General features: G+C 41.6%; 1 protein-coding gene across 2 annotated transcripts in view; it reads left to right on the top strand.

Annotated features, from left to right (window-relative positions):
- Positions 1 to 20167, top strand: part of PPP1R18 (protein phosphatase 1 regulatory subunit 18) — a 463018-nt gene that overhangs the window by 375748 nt on the left and 67103 nt on the right. The window lies entirely within an intron of this gene.

Raw genomic sequence — 20167 nt, forward strand, 5'->3', positions numbered from 1 at the left:
TGTCACTTCTGACTTCAGTAGCATGAAGTTGGCTTTGGAGAAGCTTTTTTAAGGAGGTTGCCTTACTGGGGGGTGGGGGTGGGATGTGGATGTCTAGGGTGATTTGCTTGTGGTCAGACCTGACCAATGAGGGGGTGACCGCTGGTGTGGAGCATCTATCTCCCATGTTGGTAGTGACCAGGTCTATGATATTGGAGCCCCTGGTGGGACAGTGGATTAGTTGAGCCAGGCTGTTGGAATTTATGAATTCCAAGAACCGTCGGGAAAAGGAGTTGGTACCTGAGTAGTTTTCCCAGTTAATGGCAGGGTAGTTGAAATCACCCAGTATTAGGGTGTTTGGTTGTATCTTAATATTTTCCAGTATATTTAGAAAGGTGTAGTGAGAATCTTGGGGCATGGTGGGGGATCTGTAGCAAGCTACAATTTGGATTGCAGTCTTACCTAGTGTTAGTTGCACCTGGAGAATTTCAGATGTATTGTGTTGGGCAACTAGCCTGGAGGTGTGAATATCCTTGGTGAATATGGACACTCCTCCACCTTTAGTGTTTCGGTCTTGGTTTTGTAGCAGAAAAGTGTGGTAAAGAGTTGTAGCCTGGTATTGCAGGGGTACTCTCTGGAGCCTTGAACCAAGTCTCAGTTACTGCACAGATATCGATGTTCTCCATTTTTAGGAGTGCCTCGAGAGAGTGCATTTTGAGGTTTAGACTTCTAGCATTGAGTAGCATTACCTTCAGATTTTGCATGCTTGTATCTGTTACGGTGGTGGTTTTGTCCTTTGAACCTTGCCTATAGGGAACCACAAAGTCCCTGGATCCAACTGCAGCTTTGTTGTGATTCATGAGCACTTACTAATTATTTATTAGTTTATTTTATTTTGTATTTGTCAACTAGGCAAGCCCACCAGAAAGAAACAACTTTTTCATAAATGTCCTGCAGTCGAATTGATCTCACGTTTAACATCAGTAAATGTAGCAGTATGAGGCTCGGGAAAATGACACAAATTTTGATTACAAAAATAAGTGGTAAAATTATAAAAAAATAATACCATTGTAAGATGTAAGGACAGTGACAGACAGCCATTTAAACTGTGAGAGCCATGTATGTCTGCCAAAGATAGAAAAAACATATTTTGTAGCCCACTAAAATTAAAGTGCATGTCTATTCAGTCCAGGGAAATCATTGTACCACTTTATACCTTGCTGATCAGATCCATTGTCGAATGTAGTACTGCATTTTTGTAGTTTTTGAACAAGCCACCTGACAAAAAAAAAATGGTAACAATATGATTCCTTTTTAGAAAAATCAAAGGACTTGTGATGACCGTGCCCTAGCCCAGCAATCAAGGAGCCTCAATCCTCACCACTAACACCAGGGAGGTCGTCTCCTAGAAGAGGAAAGGATAACTAATACACACAGTAAAGTACAATTTCCCTTAAGTGCACACAGAGAACACAATCAGTCTGGGGCTGGTTGCACCCTTGCTCACCAGGTCCCCAACAAAACTCACCACTGGCACAGCTATAGGGTCCAGGACTCTGCCTAACTGTGCAAACTAAAACCTCCAGTACCCTCTCTGTCCAACCAGTGCTTTGTGTCCCTGCCAAGTAGCTGATACAACACATACACACACTTTGAGATAAGTATTTATACAACTTCACAGACACTCCTGGGAAAGGCTGACACAGATTCTCCAACTGTGCCCCTTTACCCAGGCTATACGGTAATAATTACTGCTACCACCCAGTTAATAATAGCAGCTACTAAAAGGCCCTTAAAAGGGTGTCCAATTATTACTGTGCAATATTAATATCCAATGGTAGTATGACTAACAGTAAAGGCTTACTTTAGAGAGGCCTATTACAATAACCTCTATAAATATGCAATGTACTCTAGAGCTTGTCTCTACATAAATCAGCCACAGGTAGAAGGTTTTAAAAAATATTTAATAGTAAATAATTAAAACACAAGACAAAGCTACAACACCGCAGAGATATCTAAGAGTTCAGAGATCACACAGAAACTTAAAATAATACAGTAGGACAGGTCTGATTTAAAAAAAAATACCTAATTAATATTTACTAACTTTAACTATTCCTACAAGAAATCACAGTGCTAGAAACTTACAAGTGAGCATAAGACAGAGTGCTGGTAAGTTAGATGTCCAAAGTCAAAATGCTTTCTAGTCTCTTGTAAGAAATAGTATTTAAACTAACTAACTAACAAACATGTCTCTAAGGCCCTCCCAAAATTGCATCATTTTTGACACTTTGGTTTTCCCAGTATTCATATTGCATCATCTTAACACCTGATCTGAGTTCTCAGGTCACAAACTGCATTATTTAGCAATCTAACACCTCCTCAGAAACTTACAACAATACAAGATATTTCACATGTATATGCTATCAGAAACCAGAGCAGTAAAGCACCTTCCACATCTAAATTCAAGTCATAAACTGTAGCCTTAAAACAATGGGCATGAAGTCTTCATCCAGCCGCCCTAGAGCAAAATTCTAACATGAAAGGGTACAACATGCTTCACTGGGCCAGTAGAGTGCAATGTTGTCAAATATTTTGCAGTTCCACATTTCACAGTATTCTTTACACTCAAGAAACATGCCTGTATTTTACATTTATTATCAAGAAAACATGCCTGTATTTTACATTTATTTATACAGTTGATAGAATTATGTATCAAATTCTATTTGACTAGGTTGGCAGCCTTCACCCATCTCTCCCCAGTCATCACATCCCCCCCCCCCCCTGGGAACTCAAGCAAGTCTTTCAAGTGCCCCTTGAGAAACATCGATTGAGAGTGTCAGGTCTATCTGGGTGTACCTCATCCCATTCCCTGTCTTGAGAGACCGTCTGCATTGGCATTGCTACTCCCACTGCGGTGCTACACTGACATATCATATGCTTGCAACCCTAGACTCCATCTAAGCAAATTGGCATTTTGCTATCTGGCTCTGTTTAACCGTATTAGAGAGTTGTGATCTGTCATCACAGGGAATTTTCTTCCATACAGATAAGGCTGAAGTTTTTGTAGTGCCCACACTATGGCTAGACATTCCTTCTGTACCACTGCATAGCATCCCTCCCTAGGTTGGAGCCTACAACTAAGATAAACCACTGGGTGCTCTTCTCCCTCTGAAGAAATCTGGCTAAGTACAGCCCCTACCCCATAGTTTGAAGCATCCGCCTGCACAACAAAGTCTTTGCTGTAGTCTGGACTGGCTAACACCGGGGGTCCTCCCAAAGCTTCCTTAAGCTTCTGAAATGCTGCTTACATGCTGGGGTCCACACTACATTATCTGGCCTGCTCTTCCTTGTCAGGTCTGTGAAGGGAGCAGCTATAGGTTCATAGGTTCATACTAGGCTATCTGCCCTAGGGCATTTATAAGCCTAGCCAGAATGTATTTGGCTTTCACCACCCATTTTAAATTTATTTTGCTATGCCCTTTTTCAAAGTTAGTATACTGTGCCTCTGTCTAACAGTGACACAGAAGTGATATCCGGGGTAAACCTACGATCTTCCATCCACTCATCAAGATTCCTCTTGAAGAGAGTCAATGAGGGACTCTGTCTAACCTCGACTGGGATTTTATTCCAGAGTGAAGGGAGCCTCTGGGTTATGAATCTGTCCCTCCAGCATGTCCTATTTATTTCAGTGCTGAGGTTCAAGTCTCTCGAGTGTGTAGCTCGATGGGATTTGGATTTTCTGAGGTGCAGCATGTCCATTAATTCCGGGTTGGACATGGCTTTATACGTTAGACACAGATCGCCTCTGAACAGGCGGTATGCCACTGAGTAGAGCTGGAGTTTCTTTAACCGGGCAGCATATGGCATCTGTTTGAGCCCTTTGATCCTCTTGGTGAGGTACTTTTGGGGTCTTTCCAGTTGCTGCAGGTGTCTGGTAAGGTACATCCCAAAAGGGGCAATGTACTCAATTATGGGCCTGATGAGGGATGAGTAAAGAGGCACGATGACCTCCCCTGATCTAGATGTGAATCCCTTCATGATTAGATGGGCTATATAAAATGTTTTTCTAACCACTTTGGCCACGTGGTTGTCAAATGAGAGATTGCTATCAACTTGGATCCCCAGGTCCCTAATTACTTCTTCTGTACTTAATGGATTACCACCTATGTGGTAATTTGTGGGCACTTTGTTTTTTCCAAAGGGGATGACTATACACTTTTTGGCATTTAGCTTGAGGCCATGGCTCTAGCACCAGTTGTCTGTTTTTATGAGGCCCTTTTGGAGGATGCTTGTGTTAGCTGGAGAGTCGATTATGGCGCCCAGTTTGCAGTCATCTGCAAACTTTGTCAGCCACAGTCCTTCCATGTTGGCCTGTACCTCCGAGAAATATATACCGAACAAGAGAGGTCCCAGGACTGAGCCTTGTGGGACACCACTTGTAGCTGGTTTGGAGTCTGACATGGCTCCAGCAATTCTAACCATGTGGGTTCTGTCCTTGAGCCAGTTTGCAATCCATCTAGTGACATAGGGGTTTATATTTAAGCTGGTGAGCTTATCTATAATGCCCGAGTGGGGTATTGTATCGAAGGCTTTTGCGAGGTCCAGGTAAGCTGTGTGGACCACCTTCCCTTGTCAATGGCCTTGGTGACTGTTTCAAAGAAATCAACCAGGCTTAAGAGGCAGGATCTGCCCTTAACAAAGCCAAACTGGGTAGGATCCAGTGTCTGTAGGTCCCCAATATCTTTATTTATGAGGTCCATGAAGATCCTTTCCATAGCTTTGCAGACCAAGCTAGTCAGGCTTATGGGGCGATAGTTTCCAGGATCCGTTGAGGCACCACCTTTATGGAAAGGGACCACTGTTGCTGTACGCCACTCTTTGGGCACATATCCTGTAGTAAGGCTAAGATTGAACAGTAGTTTTGTGTTTGGGTTTAGCTCTTCTTGGAGTTCATGTAGGACGCAGCCCGGGACACCGTCTGGTCCCATTGATGCTGTGTTTTTGCTTTGGAGAGGGCTCTTACCTGAGCATCTGAGATGTCAGGGGGGCAGCACTCTGCTGGGATAGATATTTGCCCTTTTGGTGGGGGGGAGGGGGAGTTTGCACTGTACCGGTCAGCTAGGATGTTGGCAGTGTCTGTGGGTTCAGTGTATTTTTTGTCATTTTGGACTAATTCTGAGCATATCTGGGAATTACCACCCAGGTTCCTAACATAACTAAAGAAAGCCTTGTGATTATCCTTAGTGTCCTGTGCAATTTTTCTCTCAAAGCTGGCCTTAGACAATTTTATGAGTGCCCGTAGTTTTTTGCTAATACTGATCAGTGATGCCTTCCCTTTTTGGGATTTTGCTCTATCATTTAGTAGCTTCCTCCTTCTATTGTATAGTTTGTTTATGGCTGGGGTCCACCAGACAGGACTTCTGCCTTTGAAGGATTGGATCTTGGTTTTATTTGGGATCGCATGATCCATGCATTCCTGAAGGTGTTCATAGAATGCGTTTATAAAGGATTCTGTGGTCTGGGCCGTATTTTCCACAGGCCCGGGGGCTTTGAAGGATTCCACCTCGGCTTTGAGGAGTGTGAAATTTGCTTTAGAGAAGTTTTTCACTGTGGTTTTCTGGGCAGGGGGTGGGGTCGGGATGTGAATATCCAGTGAGATTAGTTTATGGTCTGATCTTACCAGTGAGGGATACACTTCTGGTCTGGAGCATAGAGTCCCCATGTTGGTGATGATCAGGTCCAGTATGTTTTCCCCTTTTGTGGGAGTGGTAACAAGTTGTTCCATAGCATTTGAGTTTATAAATTCTAGGAACCTTTGGGCTAGGGTGTTGGAGCTAGAGTAATGCTCCCAGTCTATGTTTGGGTAGTTGAAGTCGCCCAATATAATGGTGTTTGGAGAGACCTTCATATTTTCCAGTGTTCTCAGAAAGGCCGAGTGGGGTTCCTGGGTTTGGGAGGGTGGTCTGTAGCAGGCTATAAACTGGAAGGCAGTTTTACCCACTGTTAGTTGCACATGGATGGTCTCTGATGCTTCATGCTTTGCCACCAACCTGGAGGTGTGGGTATATTTGATGAATATCGATACTCCCCCTCCTTTTGTGGTTCGGTTCAAGTTTTGGGGCCGAAAAGAATGGTATGAGGTATAACCTGGTAGTGCTGGGGTGCTCTCGGGAGCCCTGAACCAGGTTTCTGTTACTGCACAGATATCGATGTTCTCCATGCTAAGGAGAGTTTCGAGTGCATGCATCTTGAGGTTTAGACTTCTGGCGTTGAGTAGCATTACTCTTAGTTTCTTATCCCTTGTGATACCTATGGAGGTGGGTTTGTCTTTTGAGCCTTGCCTAAAAAAGGCACTATGGGGGTAGCAAGAGCCTTTGCCAATATCCGAAAGCCCAGGGGTGACAGGTGCAAGCCGTCCCTAGCGAAGCATCGTGGCTTGTCGAGCATGTCATCCCAAGCTGACAGGCATTGGATCCCCTTTGAATGACACCAGTACTTAAGCCATTTGTTGAAATTAATCATCTTGTCTTCATATTGTGGCATCATTCTTGGTGAGGGTAAGATGCTACTCAAGGTCAGGGTCATACCGGCCTGGGCTACATGCTCAGAGAGCTCCTTTATGTCTCTTTTCATGTAGTCCAGGGAGGTACGTCTCAGGTCATTTACACAAGCATGGACAATGACTGAGTCATATTTGTACTTGCCTTGGAGTGACCTGAGTGCTTGTGTTATGTGGTGGATCCCAGCGCCTGACAGGCTGCTCACCGTGACCCTCTCCTTGTTCAGCCTGGTGAGCGGGACGTCAGTGTGCCTGATGATAGTCACCTATTACAAGTGTATCAAGCGTGTTGTTTAGTCTTAAGGGCTGTGACTGTTCGGCACACTGGCTTTGTGAGATATGTGTTGCACGTGTTTTGTTTTGGGGTAGCGGTTGCTTGGGTGTCTGCTTTGGAGGTCTCTGCTGCTTAGGCAGATCTTTATTTAGAGCCTCCGAGTATGTTTTTGTGTGATTATGTGTTTGGTTTGCTGTTGTGGTAGGTCTATGTGAGACTGGAATTGTAGTGAGTGCGGTTTCCTTCTCCTCCTGACTGGTTATGCCAGTACTGAGTTGAGAGAGCTTAGCCTCCAGTTTGGCTATATGGTTGCATCTCTCACATGTGTTGGAATTTGTTGGGAGGAGGAGAGGGTTGTCTGTGTACATGAGGCAGTTGTAACATTGCCTCAAGATTCCCAGATTCACCAGCTGGACCGGAGAGAAGATTGACAACTGACCTTTGGACATGCTAGAATAATATTGGGAATTCCTTAATAATTGAAAACAAGGGCCAGTGGGGAGTGCGGGTGTAGTGCTTTTAATTTTTAGTGCTGACTTATATAATTGCTTTAGCGCGCAAGTGCCAGGTAACTTAAGTGCAATGTGTTACAGGTAACTTAAATGCAAAAACGACAAACAGTAACTTTCTTTCAAGTGAAACAAGGAAATAAGTACAGTAAGCAATGCAGATATCACTAGTGATCCACAGAAGTGCTGAGAAGCCGTGTATTAGGTGGAATTAGCGTTCCAGGGAAATAACAAGCAAACAAACAACAAGCATATAAACAAAGCTAGATTCAGCAGGCCTGGATCTAGTCTATGCTACAGCAAACAAGGTGTACCAATTTCAGTAAGATACAGTTCAAATATTCAGGCACTATAAACCTTTAACCAGAATTTCCCAGCTCAGAAGGGCAGAGTCCAGCCTCTTCTCCCACAAGAGTGCAGACCACGAACCTTCTTAATGTAAAATAACTGGCCTGAAGCCCAAGTGTCTAAACCAGAACTAATACACTTTAAGAATAACAGACACTGGGCTCTCAATCAGCAGTTCCCAACTTAGAAGGATGAAAGCTACCTGTCCTGCCACCACAGTGCATGTACTATAATTGGGAACAAACTTTCTGTAGTACCCTGCTGTCCCTAATAATGCCCTCACCTGCTTTTTGGTAACAGGTGCAAGCCATGCCTGAATGCTTCCACTTTGGCAGGCTCTGGCCTTATCTTACCACTCCCCACTCTATGTCCTAAGTAGGAGACCTCTGTCATACCCACCTGACATTTGCTCGGCTTATTGGTTAACCCTGCCCTTTATAGTCTGCCCAGCACCTCCCATGACATGCTGAAGGTGCTCTTGCCAGGAATGGCTGTAGATAGCAATATCATCCATGTAAGCAAGGGCAAACCCTCCTTCTCCTGCTAAGATATGATCTACCAGCCTCTGGGAAGTCGCTGGGGCATTCTTCATCCCAAAGGGCATCTTTGTGAACTCATACAAGCCAAAAAGAGTCACAAAGGCTGACATCTCTATAGCACTGGAAGTCAAGGGCACCTGCCAGTAACCCTTGGTAAGATCAGTGGTTGTAAGATACTTAGCCTCACCCAGCTGCTCTAGGGCCTCATCTGTCCTAGGCATGGGGTAAGCATCTGACTCTGTGTGACTATTTAATTTCCTGTAATCCACAAATAATCCAGTGCTGCCATCCTTCTTTGCCACCAACACTGCTGGTGAGGCCCAGGGACTGTTGGATTCTTGAATCACCCCTAGTTCCAACATCTCATGTACCTCTTCCTTCAGAGTCTGTTTGACTCTCTCAGGCACCCTATAAGAGGCCTGGCTGATAGGTCTTTGGGGTCCTGTATCCACCTGGTGCTGCACCAGGTGGGTGCTCCCTGGTTTCCCGGTGAGCATGCCCCCAAACTCCTGCAACACTGCTCGGATTTCTTGAACCTGGGTAGGAGATAGCTGCTGGGACATTGCTACCCCTTCCACGGAGGTGTCAGCCTGAGCCTCACTGAGGAGACCAGTCACAAGATCTCTCTGACTCCTCCTGCAGTCCACTGCAAATGCTCAGCATAAGGGCCTCCCTATCATGGTAAGGTTTCATCATGTTAACATAGTACAATTTGTGCCCCTGCCATCTGCCTAGCACTTCCACCATGTAGTTAACATCACTTACCTTTCTACCTTTCTTGCCACCTGGTAGGGTCCCTCCCAAGCTGCTTGCAACTTGTTGTGTCTGACAGGAATGAGAATCATCACCTGCTGCCCTACAGCATACTCTCTAGCTCAAGCATTTCTGTCATACCAAACCTTTTTCTGTTGTTGGGCTTCTGCCAGGTTCTCCTGGGCCAGGACCATGAGTTCCCTGAGCCTTGTCCTGAGGTTCAGGGCATATGCCACAACAGACTCCTTGTGAGACTCACACTCACCTTCCCGATCATCTCAAATTAAATGTAGAGGTCCCCTCACCCTATGCCCATACACCAGCTGAAAGGGTGAAAAACCTGTGGATTCCTGGGGAACTTCTCTGTAAGCAAACAACAGATGGAGCAAATATTTGTCCCACTCCCTCTTAAACTGATCTTCAAATACCCGTAGCATTGGCTTGATTGTAGAGTTTAACCTCTCAACAAGACCATTAGTCTGGGGATGGTAGGGGGTGGTCTTCATGTGCTTCACCCCACAGGACTTACACAGACAAGCCAGCAGGTCTGACATAAAATTGGCACCTCTGTCAGACAGTATTTCCTTTGGGAAACCTACCCTGATGAAAATCTCTAGCAAAGCATTTGCCACCTTCTCTGCCTCAATGGAGGACAAAGCCACTGCCTCAGGGTATTGTGTAGCATAATCTACAATCACTAGAATATACCTTTTCCCTGTGGAACTTGGGATACTCAGAGGACCCACAATATCCACAGCTACCCTCTGAAATAGCTCCTCAATCACAGGCAAAGGCATCAAAGGAGCTCTCACCTTGTCTCCTGCCTTGCCTACCATTTGGCATTGCTCACAGGTCCTGCAGCACCCTGTTACATCTCTGGAAATTCCAGGCCAATAGAAGTTTTGCATATTACGCCTCTTTGTACATTTTATGCCCACATGACCTGCCAAGGGAATATCATGGGCTATGGCTAGAAGAGCCAGACGATGCTCTAGGCACTACCAACTGCTATACTCTCTCACCTTCTAGCCCTCCCTCAGGGGTCCACTCTCTCTACAGTAACCCTTTGTTCCAGTATACAGTTTCCCCCTTCCCTTGAGAATCAGGTGCCACCCTAGCTACCTGCCTCAGGCCTTGCAATGTAGGGTCTGAGAGCTGAGCCTGTCGCAAGTCTCTCCTTGTAACCCTTCCCAGCTCCCCTTCCACAGGAAGTCTGGCATCCTCTGACAGAGGTGCCCCACTGTCAGCATGGGTACTACTACTCACCTCTACCTTTGCAGTTACCCTGTCCAAGGGAACATCAGTACCCACAAGCAGCTGTGGCTTACATTCAGTTTCACTGCTACAGCGTAGCTCACCCCCTGAAGTAACCACCTCAGCAGTCCTGGCTGCAAGTATGCAGTCTGTCTGGGTCTCCCCCAGGCTACCAGACCCACATGCTTGTCTCCTAGCCTCACTGCATGTAACTGCATAAGTACATAGTACTGCCTCATCCAAATCCTTCCCTCTCAGGACATCTGCAGGATGGTAGTTCCATACTCCTGTTGTCTCAAGACAACCTACTATTGGCATTTTGTCTTTACCACTTACTGGCTGCCTCACCTTTGGTTCCCCACCTTGCCTCCATGGACACCTGTATGCCACATGGCCCCACTGGTTGCATTCAAAACATTTAACCCTAGCTCTTGGACGTGTACCTGGACTAGTGGCTTCCCCTGCTACTGGCATATTCTGTTGGGGCAGTCTGTGCTGCCCACCATGGGTTTCTTTAGTCCCATGAGCAGTACCGGGGGTCCCTTTCCTGTGCAGGGCTGTCCTGCTTGCTAGGTATAGGTCCCCCTTCTTCCCCAACTCCTCTGAAGTAGCACACTGTCTATCAGCTAACCAGATCTTCGTGTCCTCAGGCAAAGTGCTAAGGGCTTGTTCCCTTACCAAAAGGTCTGTCAGCCCTTCAAAAGTGGTGACCTGACATCCACTCACTCAGCTAAGAAAATAAGTGCTCAGTTCAGCAACATATTCACATATATTTTCATCTGCCTTGCATCTATGCTCACAAAACTTTTTCCTACACATTTCAGGTGTTAGCTTAACACATTCTAATACATGTATTTTTACAACAGTATAATCAAAACAGTCAGTGTCATGCATTTTTGCTAAAGAAGTTACAGCTTTACCATGGAGTAAGGGAGTCTGGAACTGCACCCGGAGCCCTTGGTCAACTTCATACTGTTTACATACCCGCTCAAACATATGAATGAAGCTATCAAAATTATCCCCATCTTTAAACTGTGGAAGACATTTACTGACCTTTTGTGCTTCTGGGATCTGGTTACTCCCTTCCCCATTACCTCCATAACTCTGGTGAAGAGTCAGCATTTCCCTCTCATTCCTCCTCTGCTGTTCATTTTCCTCAGCTTGCAGACTCCTCATTTTCTCGGCAGCTTCAAGTTCCATACACCTGGCCTCCAACTCAAGTCTATTTAGCTCCAGCTGGATTTTTAAGTCCACTGCAGAAAGGTTGAGCTGTCCATTCTCTGAGGATATTGTATCTCCACTGTCAGTCTGATTGTCCTCCAGCGTGCTGTTTTCTGATGCAACTGTAACCAAGGCTGCAATCAGGTCTGTTTTAGTCAGGTTTCCATGCACCAGTCCCCTAGCCTGGCTCACCTCCACCAGCTGGCTCCTTCTCAGCTTTCCATACTCTTCTGCTGATATGTTGCCTGTTCACCCTGACTAACACTAAGCTAACAAAATAAATAAAACAATTGTGATCTGAACTCTGAGTGTACACTGCATGGCTGTTTGAGTACAAAACACTTCTAGAGATCACTGTAGATAAGCTACAGGAATTCGCTCTACCCACACCACTACAAGCCAATTAGTATGTGAAGTAGATCCCACCACTGCCAAACACTTGTGATGACTGTGCTGTGGCCCAGCAATCAAGGAGCCTCAATCCTCACCACTCACACCAGGGAGGTCATCTCCTAGAAGAGGAAAGGATAACTAATACACACAGAAAAGTACAATTTCCCTTAAGTGCACACGGAGAACACAGTCAGTCTGGGGCTGGTTGCTCCCTTGCTCACCAGGTCCCCAATAAGACTCCCCATTGGCACAGCTATAGGGTCCAGGTCTCAGCCTAACTGGGCAAACTAAAACCTCCAGTACCCTCTCTTTCCAACCAGTGCTTCGTGTCCCTGCTATGTAGCTGACACAACACACAGTTTGAGATAAGTATTTATACAACTTCACAGACACTCCTGGGAAAGCTGACACAGATTCCCCAACTGTGCCCCTATACCCAGGCTATACGGTAGTAATTACTACCACCACCCAGTTAATAATATCAGCTACTAAAAGGCCCTTAAAAGGGTGTCCAATTATTACTGTGCAATATTAATATCCAATGGTAGTATGACTAACAGTCAAGGTTTACTTTAGTGTGGCCTATTACAATAACCTCTATAAATATGCAATGTACTCTAGAGCTTATCTCTACATAAATCAGCCACAGGTAGAAGGTTTTAAAAAATATTTAATAATAAATAATTAAAACACAAGATAAAACTGCTACACCACAGAGATATCTAAGAGTTCAGAAATCACACAGAAACTTAAAATAATACAGTAGGACAGGTCTGATTTCAAAGAAAAATACCTAATTAATCTTTACTAACTTTAAATATTCCTACAAGAAATCACAGTGCTAGAAACTTACATGTGAGCATAAGGCAGAGTGCTGGTAAGTTAGATGCTCAAAGTCAAAATGCTTTCTAGTCTCTTGTGAGAAATAGCATTTAAACATTACTAACAAACATGTTTCTAAGGCCTTCCCAAAATTACATCATTTTTGACAGGTTTTCCCAGTATTTATATTGCATCATCTTAACACCTGGTCTGTGTTCTCATGCCAGAAACTGCATTATTTAGCAATCTAACACCTCTTCAGAAACTTGCAATAATACAAGACATTTCACATGTATATGCTAACAGAAACCAGAGCAATAAAGCACTTTCCACATCTAAATTCTAGTCATAAACATTAGCCTTAAACAATGGGCATGAAATCTTCATCCATCCACCCTAGAGCCAAATTCTAACATAAAATGGTACAACATGCTTCACTGGGCCAGTAGAGTGCAATGTTGTCACATATTTTGCAGTTCCACATTTCACAGTGTTCTTTACATTCAAGAAACATGCCTGTATTTTACATTTATTATCAAGAAATCACCAAACAAAAAGTCTATTGCACTAAAGCCTACCACAAGCAAAGTCCAGAAACACAGTAAGGCAGAGGACTCCACGTAGAGCTGGTCAAGTCTTTTATTCAATAAAATCAGAGATAAAACCTTGTATAAATGCTTTCAGGCTACATGCCCTTCATCAGTTAACAAAAATCATCACAAAAGACCATTTTTAAAATACAAAACAACCAATCAGCTATCAATATTTTACCCTCCTTTTCTTAAGGATGGGTTTTAAAGGTACAACAGCATTAATACCTGGTGGCTTATCCGCCCCAAGTCTTATAGTCCATCTAGTTTCTGCACATTCCATATGACTGAATAAATCACCTCCTCTAACATTGAGAGTAATCATTTGTATTGACATATATAGAAGTATATGATTCAAATTCACTCTTACATGTTGAGCTAGTGCATTATGTTCATTGGAGTGCTTAATATCTGACATATGTTGGAATATCCTTGTCTTAAATATTGTATTGGTCTTACCCACATAATATGATTCACAATTCTGATACACAGCTATATACACTAAATTATTTGTTCTACAGTCTGCATATTCCTTATATGTGTATTGTCTACCTGTCCTTGGATGTGTAAATGTATGTTCTTGCAAAATATATCGACATGCTCTACACTGGTGGCATGGATATGTGCCTATCTTCCTTGTAAATGAATTACCCTTTACAGAATGCTTAGGTTCTTTACAGAGTATATCTTTCAAATTCTTATTTTTCCTGAATACAAAATTTGGTGCAATATCTAAAATCTCCTTCAACTTCGGATCTGTGTGTAGCACCTGCCAATGAAGTTTAATAATTTCACTGATGCTGCCCACATCACTACTGTATGTGAGTACCATATTAGTTCTGCCTTTACCATCAAATGATATCCCCTGTTGTTCATTATTAGCTATTGTTCCACCTACTCTATTAAGCCAAGGTCTAACGGTGTTATTGCGTTTGATCTTACTACTTCTTATTAAGGATTCTAACTTGTCACGCTTGTAGCCCCTCAGCATTAAATTATTCTGAAGGTTATCTACCTCTTCATGGAATTTAACATCCTCACTGCATAGTCTTGAGATCCTAAATACTTGCCCTTTGACTATGTTGTCAAAGGTGTGTCGTGGGTGCATGCTGTGGAAAGGTAGCAAACTATTACGCCAGCAGGTTTTTTCTATATAGCGATGTCATCAAGCCACCTCCATCTCGGCTAGTTAGTCATACATCTAGAAAGTCTAAAGTTAATTCAGAATAGTTGACAGAGAACCTAAAAACTTCAGAACTCCCTTCTAAATAAGCTATAAAGGCTTTCAGTTCTTGTTCTGTACCATCCCATAAAAAGAAAATATCAACAAAACGTACGTAAAAGCGTAGATTGTTGGTCCATGCATGTGTAACTTTAAATTTGGTGTTATCCTCCCAATATGCCAACACTAGGTTGGCATATGAGTTTACATACGGTGTGCCCATGGCAACACCCTGTTGTTGTCTATAGTAATCTCCCTGACATGTGAAAATATTGTATTACTAATTCTTTGAATAGTGTCTATATTAAATTGTGTTTTATTACTTAATATGCACTCTATTGCTTGAATACCATATTTATTATCAATCACTGTAAAAAGATTATTTACATCCAGTGTGACAAATATAAATTTCTTATCATCCACCTTAGTTAAATGCTCTGACAAGTATGAAACAAACTGTGCTGTATCTTTCAGTATTCTTGGGTAGAGACCTAATATAGGCTTTAAAGCACATTCAACCCAAATGGATATATTTTCAGTGACCCAACCCCTTCCTGAAACAATAGGTCTTAGGGGTGGGTCAGTGGCACTCTTATGGATTTTAGGAAGCGCTTTGAATTCAGGAATTATTGGATGTTGAATCCATAAAAATTTCTTTAATTCTTCATCCAACAAGCCTACAGCTTGTAGGTTGTTAATAATATTCTTAACCTTATCTACCAGATTTTTTACCATAATGGGAGAAAGTTTAACAAATGGTTAGGCATCCTCCAACAATATTTTTAGTTTAATGCAATAGAACTTTCTGTTCATGACGACTATGGAGCCCCCTTTATCCGCTGGTTTTATAATGACACTTTCATTCTCTATCAGTTTATCTAGTGCCATTCTTTGTGTTCTAGACAGATTATACATTTTTTTCTTGCAATCATTTTTAAAATACTCTTCTACTTCTTGTTCACATAATTTAACAAACACAGACATGGCAGGGCAAAATATCGGCATGTAGTCACTCGGTTGCCATATATTCTTATTTTCTTCAAGCATATCATTCTCCTACATTTATTATCAAGAAAACATGCCTGTATTTTACATTTATTTATACAATTGATCGAATTATGTATCAAATTCTATTTGACTAGGCTGGCAGCCTTCGCCCATCTCTCCCCAATCGTTACAGGACTAGAAAACTTGAACTACTCAGAAAGGCTTCAAGAACTGTTATTGTATTGTTTCATATATGTTATTACTCTTCCAAGACTATAAGCCAGTGCCTGATCAAGTTCTGTTTGGCTGTGTCAACAGCACATTGCTAGGAGAGCTAGCATGTGATAAGGAAACCTAGCACAAAAATAAATAATACAAAAACATGCTGCATGCTCTATGTATTGCACAATGCCTTCCAGGATTATGGAATAAGCTATATATACCTCTCAACTGTCCAGATGTTCATAGAATGTTCGGATTTTTGACATATTTTTGGTGTGTTCCTCATAAAATTTGTGGTTTTCTGACAAATCACTTGGAATTGAAGTCACTAAATAATGACATACATATGAGTTGCAGACTTCATATCCTTACAAATGCATGCTAACACAAATACTGTTATTCTAGCAACTTTCTAAATTTATTCTGTCCCTATTTTTGGGTCTTTGTCTCCCTGTCATTTTAGGCTTTGTCCAGATTTCTTGTGCTAAGAGGTTGAGAGGTGTTAAGCTACCACTTGCTATCAGGAGAAGTCAATCTTTATCTTCCTTCAGAAATAATCTTGCCATATATATATATATATATATATATATATATATATATATATATATATATATATATATATATATATATATATACATATGCATATATATATATATATATATATATATATATATATATATATATATATATATATATATATATATATATATATGGATATCTATATATATATATATATATATATATATATATATATATATATATATATAAAATGTGTGTATATATATGTGTGTGTGTGTGTGTGTGTGTGTATATATATATATATATATATATATATATATGTAAACCAGAAAACATTAAGTATTTCATAAACTGATTACAAGAACAACAAAGAAAGATATGCAAATGCTGCCTGGCAATTTAGCAAAGAGAATTAAGACTGTGAGCTCCTAAGAAGCTTTATCCTGTAATCCTGCTCAGTTCTTTCAGTTTCCATGTGCCTACTGTGTGACTGAACACGTCACTTAGGTTCAAGGTTTTGACTGTCCATCTTATAACCTAATGGGTTTCAGAAAGCTAGACTGCCACAACTCCATTTTAAAGGGACAATCTCACTTGTAGAGTTGTGAAAACTTTGAGAACTGAGCAGAATTACAGGATAAAGGTTGTTAAAAGCTCACAGCCTTCATTCTCCTTGCTAAATTGCCAGGTAGCATTTGCATGTCTTTCTTTTGTTGTTCTTAAACAGTTGTCACTATCTGAGGACTGTGACGACCGTGTCCTGGCCCAGCAATCAAGGAGCCTCAATCCTCACCACTAACACCAGGGAGGTTGTCTTATTGAAGAGGAAAGGATAACAAATACAGACAGTAAAGTACAATTTCCCTTAAGCGCACACTAAGATCACAGTCAGTCGGGCTGGTTGCTCCCTAGGTCCCCAATAAGACTCCCCACTGGCACAGCTGTAGGGTCCAGATCCCAGCCTAGCTGGCAAGCTAACCACCAGTACCTTCTCTGTCCAACCAGTGCTTTGTGTCCCTACCCAGGTAGCTGACCCACCACACACACATTTTGAGATAAGTATTTATACAACTTCACAGACACTCCTGGGAAAGGCTGACACAGATTCTCCAACAGTGCCCCTTTACCCAGACTATATGGTAGTAATGTCTGCCACCATCAGCTAACAATTATCAGCTACCCAAAGGTCCTTGAAAGGATGTCCAATTATTACTGTGCAATATTATTATCCAATTGGTAATGTGACTATTCAGTCTAAGGCTTATTAGAGTGGCCTATTGCAATAACTTCTATAAATATGCAATGTACTCTAGAGCCTACTATCTCTTACGCAAACCAGCCACAGGTAAAGGTTTTTAAAATATTTAATAATAAGTAATTAAAACACAAGAAAATACTACTACACCGCAGAGATATCTAAGAGTTCAGAGATCACACAGAAACTTAAAACAATACAGTAGGACAGGTCTGATGTCAAAGAAAAACACTTAATCTAACTTTCTAATCTTTAGCTATTCTTAAGAGAAAACACAGTGCTATAATCCTACTTACAGACATCAAGAGCATAAGCAGTGATGGGGTTGATGGTCCAAGACAAAAATGCTTACAGTCTCTCACTGAACAATAGTTTTTAAAAACACTAACAGACAGCTCTGCTAAGGCTCTCCCAAATTACATCATTTTGACACTTAGGTTTTCCCCCAGTATTCACATTACATCATTTTGACAATTAGTCTGGAGTTCCCAGGCAAACAAACTGCATTATTTAGTAAGCTAACACCTGCTCAGGAAACTACAACAATAAAAGACATTGCATATGTATACTCTAACAATTATTCCTTAAGTTAAGACTTTGCACCACTTTTTAGATAATTGTAACTTCAAAGAACATTTGAAATGCTTGGCTTGGTTTTCCTTACAGCAGATGGCAATGTTGCAACAATCTTGAAGTTCACATTTTACAATGTTTTTTTCATTTAAAAACACAAGCCTGTATTGTACATTTATTTATACAAATGCTAGAATTATATATCATATTTTATTTGACTAGGCTGGCAGCCTTCGCCCATCTTTCCCCAATCTTCACAGGGACCACTATTGAAGACTATTTTTTGCCATGAGTCACTCACTTAATGAATTAATTCCTTAGGCTTTTGGTAGTGATTATTGGCCTTATTTGGTAAATGTACCCTGGAACAGGCATACCTCAGTGCATTTTCCTTCTTCCTTTGTCCTTCACATCTTGCCAGTCAGTATAATGGAGAATCAAGGCCCGAGCATAGAATTATATGGTTGTGAATAGGATTCTAAGTGACCAGCTATAGTTAAAGGACATGGTGGCTTGGGTTTAAAGCCTATAATTCTTAGCTGACGAACATCGCTCAGATGAAACCATTATTGCTCACTGCAGTCCTGGCACTACTTATTCATGTGCCTGGGACATCTCATCTTGACTTTTGCATTGCCCTTAATCTCAGGACTGCCTTGCATGGCTATGTGCAAACTGCAGAGTTCTGTGAATGGGGTACGAGCTAGCACACTGTGGCGTTCCGGTATTTTCCTATTTTGTGGGAAATGCACAGGCTCTCTTTTCAGTGGTGAGTGAATGTAGTATATATAATGTATGCCGTCATTCACTCAGACATTGAGAGGCCAACAGTGTTTTCCCAAAATTTAGCTAAATGTGTCGATTGTTCCTTTCATTTGCAGTGTCCCTTCAGAGTAGAGTCTGTCTGTGTGTTCAGGGAATATGGAATAATTTCAGCAAGTTTTCCTTGAGCTTTGTAAATCTTCTTTGATTTTGTATCTATGCGAGAACCATCTAATTTAATATATCGTCCCATGCTTGGGTATAAGCATTACAATAGTTTCAGGTAGTGAATTGGAAAGACAGACCCCATGAAATTATATAAGTACCAAATGTTGTTTCATGCTGGCAGCTTATGGTCCCTACTTGCAAATCATGTTAACGTTAAAGCCAAATCCAAGGGTGCTGTAAACTTTGATTTCCTAAGCTACTCCTTAATTGCAAGCAAATTTAATTTTTTCAGTTTTCTTGTCTGCCTGCAAAATATTACTGGACACTGGGGGGGTGCTGTTCATAAAGATCAGGATGGTACCAGATGTAGTAATATATCCAAATCCATAATATTCCCAATAAATTATTTAACTTGCATGTCCTTCCCAATATATTTACCAATCATAGCCCCATCATTTCTTACTTGTCAAACCTTAAAATGCCATCAGCTGTATGGACATCATATCCTTTTGCAAACAATTTTGCTAATCTGCTTCAAACTAAATTATATTGAACCAGCTGGTTACGCATTTACAACTGTCCTGGCCCTATCACTGCTTTATACACATTGTACAACTTAATCACTTTCATTCAAAAAATGTATGTACCCAACAGACAAAGACCTCATAAGTCCACTCATGTCCCTGGATCACAGCAAACCTACGGCCTGCAATTAAGAGTGGAAATAATTCTTTGATAGAATGGAACAAACAACAATTCTATGTCAATACAATACAGTCCACTCAAATTCTAACTATTAAAGCCAAGCCACTTTACTACAGAAAACTTCAAAACCAACATCTTTCCAATCTGAAAAAATTCTGGAAGATGCTAAAATCCATCACCTCCAACAATTTGTTCCCAAAAGTCCACTCTACCTCTATTCTGTCCTCCAAATTGATGAAATATATATACTCCAAAATCTCTTCTAACACATATGCTATATATACATACTTTCACCACACCCAACACCCATCCCATGTAACCTGTTCCAGAAAATTCTGAATTACCTACCCTTCTACTTCAAAGCCATATCTTACAAACAAATAGGAAAAACTTGTCATAACTACTGATGTAAATTTACCCCCAGTTTCTACTACCTGCACCCCAAGTTTTTATCCAGTGGAACAAATATCATTAGCAATTAGCCTTATATATATGTAATCTTTCCCTCTTGTC

This window comes from Protopterus annectens, chromosome 9.part0, assembly GCF_019279795.1.
Source record: "Protopterus annectens isolate FY-2018-M chromosome 9.part0, PAN1.0, whole genome shotgun sequence".
In the NCBI taxonomy this organism is placed as follows: domain Eukaryota; kingdom Metazoa; phylum Chordata; order Ceratodontiformes; family Protopteridae; genus Protopterus; species Protopterus annectens.